Genomic DNA, 5,644 nt, shown 5'->3' on the forward strand with positions numbered 1-5,644 from the left:
TGCAGTTTTCTTCACAGAAGTCTTATGGAGACATTTTATGTTATTTTAATTTTGAATGAGATCTTTTTTCCTATTATATTTTCTGGTGGGATATTATTAATATATGTGTAAATTTTTTTACATAGTATTTTCTAGTAAGTGTCTTAATATACTTTTTCTATTCTCCTGATATTGCCAGTACTGATAGAAAAGATGAAGGAAATAAGCCAATTAATAGTATCCTCAGAATGAATTACCTGTGGAGAATTTATGAAAACATCTTAAAATAAATGTTACATAATGAATTCAGCATAAAATGAATCTCTATCTTTCCCACCCCCACCAAACATTATATCTCAACATGAATCGCTGTACCGCTGTACCTTTTGCCTGTCCCTTCCATTCATTATCTCTTCTCTCCTTCTTGCTTAGATCAGTTGTCACATTAATCCAGTAAGAAAATGTTCATTTTTTCAGATATGCAAAACAAGAGAGAAAGGATACATTGTCCTTTCTCATCCTAACAACATCTAAGTGCTGGCTGCATCTTTTGTGGAATTTTTAAAAAGAGGGAGGGAAGAAAATCAGAGATATAGAGAAGTTTAAGGGTCTGTTCCTGATTTCTTCTGGTTTCTCCAGAGTAATCAAATCAACCATGATGAGTAGCATGTATTGAGCACTTACCAAGTGCCAGGCCCTGCGCGTGGCATTTAGTATGCATCATGCGTAAGTCTTCAACGAGCTTGTGAAGTAGGGACTATCATTATGCCCACTATGGAGAGAAGGTAACATAAGCCCCTGGTAGGATAAAATAACTCTCCAAGTTGCATAACTAGTAAGTTTGGCTAGGAATTAATTCCAGCAGTCTGACTGCAGCCCCTGTTCTTAACCCTTACTCTAAGCCAATAACAATATGGGAAGAGAGCATGATATAAAATAACAGTGATTATTCTATCTGACACATATATATCTGCACTTATGACACTAAAGACTAAAAGGTTTTACACGTTTTTCTCCTCAGCCCAGTGTCACTGTCTCAGCCATGAAGTATGCCCATAGTTTAGGCTAACTGCAGGACAGAAAATACAGCCTCTTAGCTACATGGAAGCACAAATTTGGAGTTATGGTCCCCAAAAACGCTCCTGGTCCCCTGACTGCAAAGAACTAAAAGCATATGGGATCGTGATATTTTACCACATCTGTGTTTTGCAGGATTCTCTGAACTTCATGCTCTGTGATCTGGGCATATCACTTGATTTCTCTATATCTCAGTTACCTCAATGGTAAAATAGTGATAATAATAGGACTGGTAGGGTTGTTGAAAGGATTAAATGAGCACACATATGGTGCTGAGAAAAGTGGCCAGCACATTTTAAGCAGCACATGAAGGCTCCCATTGTCCTTAGATCTTTCATAACTCACGGTAACAAGCTCAAATTTATTTTTATTCCACTATCTCAAACTGGTTTCTAGTTGGGGGAATGGTATAGAAGTCCAAATAGTTGGGGTTTTTTTAAAGCATTTAGAAATTTTTGGACCTTTATATTCAGACCTATACACTTTTCAAAGATAGTGTGATGTCCGTATTTCTGACTCGCCTAAAAGAATTTTTGCTTTGCTTCATTTCTTGTTTCCCTCTCCACTTACTATTTGTCTACTGTGAATCTTTTCAAGAAATTAACACTTTTTCAGCCTTTTCTTTTGAAAGTAGAACATGGTGGTTTTGCCAAATACAATGTTCAGCAGCATTAGCACTGATGCTCTGAGCCTGGGACTTTGCTATCATCTCTTATTCTTTCTGCAACTTACTCACTGGATGCTGGGCTAACCTTCATGGCAGCCTGCCCCATGTCAGCCAGTAAACTCATTGTTGGTTCTCACCTGTGCAGTCTAGACCAGCCCTGCTGTGACTGACTTCTGCTAAATCATTGCTGAAGAAAGCCTCGGAAGTAGTAACAGGAAGCTTATTCAGGGATCAAATTTCCCTGATACAGATCTGTCCTTCTCTGTTGACCTGCTTGATCCCAAACCCACCTTTTATTCTCCTACTGCTGTGGCCTATCTTGACCCTGACTCTTTGACTTTGGGTGCCCTTGAACTGATCCTCTCTCACAGAAGTAGATTTCTGGTTTTCCAAGGCCCAGCCTGTTCTATGACTAACACCAGCCTCCCCCACCTACCTGCCTCCTGAGCTTTGGACAGTTGTTCTTGGCTCCAAACCCTAGGTAGTGACTTAAGTCAGCTGTGCCCCAGAGCTGACATATCCCAATCTTTTCTCTTTATGTCCCTGTGATATGCTTTGGCATTCTAGTTTAGGAAGCTCACTAAATAAGGAGGCTTGGAAAGATTTGTAATCAATTCTAGGATGAGTGATGTGTTGTGGCATTGCAAAGCCAGAGAAAACACATTAAGAAGCCCCGTTTATTCTTTTTCTACATAATCTTAGTATGTTAGAGTTTCTAAAATCAAAGAATGTAATTTTCTAATATTATTTTGAGGAAAGGAACTCAGATATTCTGTGCCCATTAGTGAGTGGTTTTATCTAGTTTTAGAGCCACCATATATGTGATGAAACCTATATAAAACCTATATCTAATCCAGAGATTAGAGTTTATAACATTCTTGTAACATCAGCTCGGTGACTTTGAGCAAGTCCTTTAATTCTTGCAAGCCTCAATTTCCAATTATATAATATTGAGACAAAAAGTCCACTAAACTTTGTTCTCTGAGATTATGAAATGTGCCTTATTTCTATACAACTCTTCCTCCACAACTGACCCAGAGAAAGTGCTCCAAAATATTGATTATAAAATCTGACAAAAGAATTAAATAAATTAAGGTATGCATAATCCCTGATAATTGCAAAGCAAAAGATAAACGTTTTTGTGATTATGAATTAGTTGTATGACAAATGTTCTTATGAAATTCAGAGCATATTTCCCCAAAATTCCAAGCTGTAATTCCCCTTATCCCTCAGTTCTCAAACCAGACATGACTTAAATCCTTTTGGTTCCCCTTCTTTGTGCCTTCGCCAGGCTTGTCCTGACCCAACTCTAGTATCTCCTCGTCTAAACTCCCACTAAACTGTAAACACCTGGAGGGCAGAGCCATGTGGTCCACGTGTAGATCATTGTACATATTAATAATATAAAAAGCACTTAGTATAATCAAGGCTTTATCATTACATGCTTTACATATAGCAACACATTTATTCCTCACAAAATCCTGAGATAGAAACTATCACATTCACTTTATAAATGTGGAAACTGAGGCATGGAGAGATTAAGTGATCTTCCCAAGCACACACAGCCAGTGAGCGGCAGAGCTGCGATTCTTTAATTTTTTACATCTAAACAGCAATTATTGGCTATATTTAAATATACTTTTTTTCCTGTTTTAAAAGTGTTAAATTTGCTATGGAAAATGTATTTTAAATCATTTATATGATATGTATAGTGATGGGGAAGGGGAATACACAAGGATTATATTTCTCTCTCCCCAAGTTATCTGAGAACTGTGCCCATGGTCTAGGTCTTTTAAGGCAGAGGTTTTGAACTCTACCTTAAATAAGCTACCCAAGGGATTCTGATTGAGCATGGAAACTATGGCTTTAAAGCAGAACTGACTCCTGTCAGCAAAGACATAGTCACCTGTCCACACTATGAACTTACACACCCCCCTGTCCCCCTTTCACCCCACAAATATTACCTGTGCTCCGGATACACTGTCGTTCTAGTCTAGCTGGTTTGCTGGGTTCTTCTCCCTCATCCACTCATCTCAATATTCTCTAAAAAACATCAGCCCTCATACATTTTTGTCTAGTTCAGATCTACATATTGAACTCTCAATGAGTCATAAAACCCAAGGATTCCATCTGTTAAAACTCCATTCCTACTGCCTCCTTCCTTTGTAACCCAAGACACTCTTATCTCATTTAGACAATTCTAGGAGCCTCCTAAAGGATATCTTTCTTCCATTCTTTCATTTCTCCAATCAATTCTAAGCCACAGATTCAAATCATCATCATCATCATCATCATCATCATCATCATCATCATCTGACTTAAATCCTTTCAAAGCCTTCCAAATGCTTTTGGGAGAAAGGGCAACATTCTTATTGTAGCCAACACAACCCTAGATGGTTCTGTTCCCACCCACTTCTGCAGCTTTACTTCATGATCCTCTCTCCCTGGCTTTCTGACCTCTGAACATATGGGTTTTCATGAATTCCTTGAATGTGCCAAGTTCTTTCCCACAGCTTTTAGGCCTTTGTACAAGTTACTCCCTCTGTCTGGAACTCTCTTTCCCATTTACTATCCAGTTAATCCCATGTTCATCTTTTAGACCTCAGCTTAAATGTCACTTCAATGGGGAAGCCCATGCTTGACCACCTTATACACATTCATGGCACAATGTAATTTTCCTTCACTACGTTTTGCTGCACAGTATATTTTTTTTATTGTTGTCCTTATTACAGTTTATTATTTTTACAATTATTTGATTTGGTGCTTCTTCTGATATAGACTGTGTGTTCCATGAGTTCAAAGACCAAACTTGTTCAAGGTTCTGTTAACAGTGACTGGCACACATCCTTGAATGAATGAATGAATGAATGAATGAATGAATGCTATTCTGGAGGATAATAACATTAGACAATTGAGGCATACTTTTTCAATTTATCCTGATAACAACTCTGTGAGAAGATATATTATCGCCTTTTTACAGGTGAGGAAGCCAGCATTCACAGGAGTAAGGTAACTCATTCAGACAATTCTTTCAGAAAGGACCACTGGGGTCACTCCAAATTTTAAAGAATAAGTAATTGCCTACTAATAAATTTCTCCAGGTGCTTTGTCCTTTCTAAATGCTAAACAGTATTAACATCTCTTTGGTATTCCCAGGAAGTTCTTCAGGATGAGCAAAACCAGTTACTGCCACTTTCCACTTAGGGAAATCCCTGATGAATGAAGAAGCATTTCACTTTCATTGAAATGGCAAACACACAGAGAAAGGAGCAGGATGGATCAAAGCAAATTAGATAGAAGAATGAAGTTGGGGTGATAAACGCGAGAACAAAGAAAATGGGTGAGATAAAGGAAGAAAGAGAAGGAGAGATAAGTACAAGGACACAATGAAACAACAAGAAAAAGCATAACTCTGGAGTCCTTGGGAGAGTCCAGAAGAATAAGCAGTGAGGAAGATGCTGTTTGTGCTTCAAACAAAAATAGTGGCGTTTCTGAAGACCCAAGGATTTAGTAGCAATGGCCAGAATACCTGATGATTACCTAGTTGTTCATGCCAAGATATTAAAGATTGTTGGTGAATAATGATTAAAATGGCATTTTCTTCTTGTTCCTAATACATTTGTTTGAATATGGGTAAAAGTGAGAAGTTAGAGGAATAGGATTTCCTCGTCTATCCTAGGCCAAAATATATAAAATGTCCCCATCTCCTATGCTGTTACCCTTCTGGCACTGCTCAGGTGTGAACTGACCCCTGTTAAATTAATTAAGCAAGGAGGCCATTAGACTGAGGTGGCTCTAATGCAGCAGTGTCCTGTCTAAGCAAACCCAAAGCAGTCTGTAAATGCCTTAAGGTTACGAAATCAGAATACTAAGGACAATCAATCACAAACAGCCAAGTAGGCTTTAAGCTATAGCCAATCA

The sequence above is a fragment of the Pteropus vampyrus genome, unplaced genomic scaffold (genome assembly GCF_000151845.1).
Source record: "Pteropus vampyrus isolate Shadow unplaced genomic scaffold, Pvam_2.0 Scaffold70, whole genome shotgun sequence".
In the NCBI taxonomy this organism is placed as follows: Eukaryota; Metazoa; Chordata; class Mammalia; order Chiroptera; family Pteropodidae; genus Pteropus; species Pteropus vampyrus.